A 254-nucleotide genomic window follows, 5' to 3' on the forward strand; every position below is an offset into this window, starting at 1 on the left:
AGTCAGCCTTGCTGCATTCTGATGAATTGAGAAGTAGAAGAAAAAGAAATATGGAAAATGTTTAACAGAAAGCCCATTTGAATGTAAATAAAGCAAACAGCATGTGCCACAGCAACAGAAAAATATTTGGAAGAACACAGTGCTAGAGGGCTGCCAGTGGTTACACAGCTAAAACACTTCCAGGATCTGGCACATCAGTCACAATGTTTATAATAAGCCAAAACACAGTCCGATTCAGCAAAACAGTCAAGCGC

This window comes from Cariama cristata, unplaced genomic scaffold, assembly GCF_000690535.1.
Source record: "Cariama cristata isolate BGI_N322 unplaced genomic scaffold, ASM69053v1 scaffold42424, whole genome shotgun sequence".
In the NCBI taxonomy this organism is placed as follows: Eukaryota; Metazoa; Chordata; class Aves; order Cariamiformes; family Cariamidae; genus Cariama; species Cariama cristata.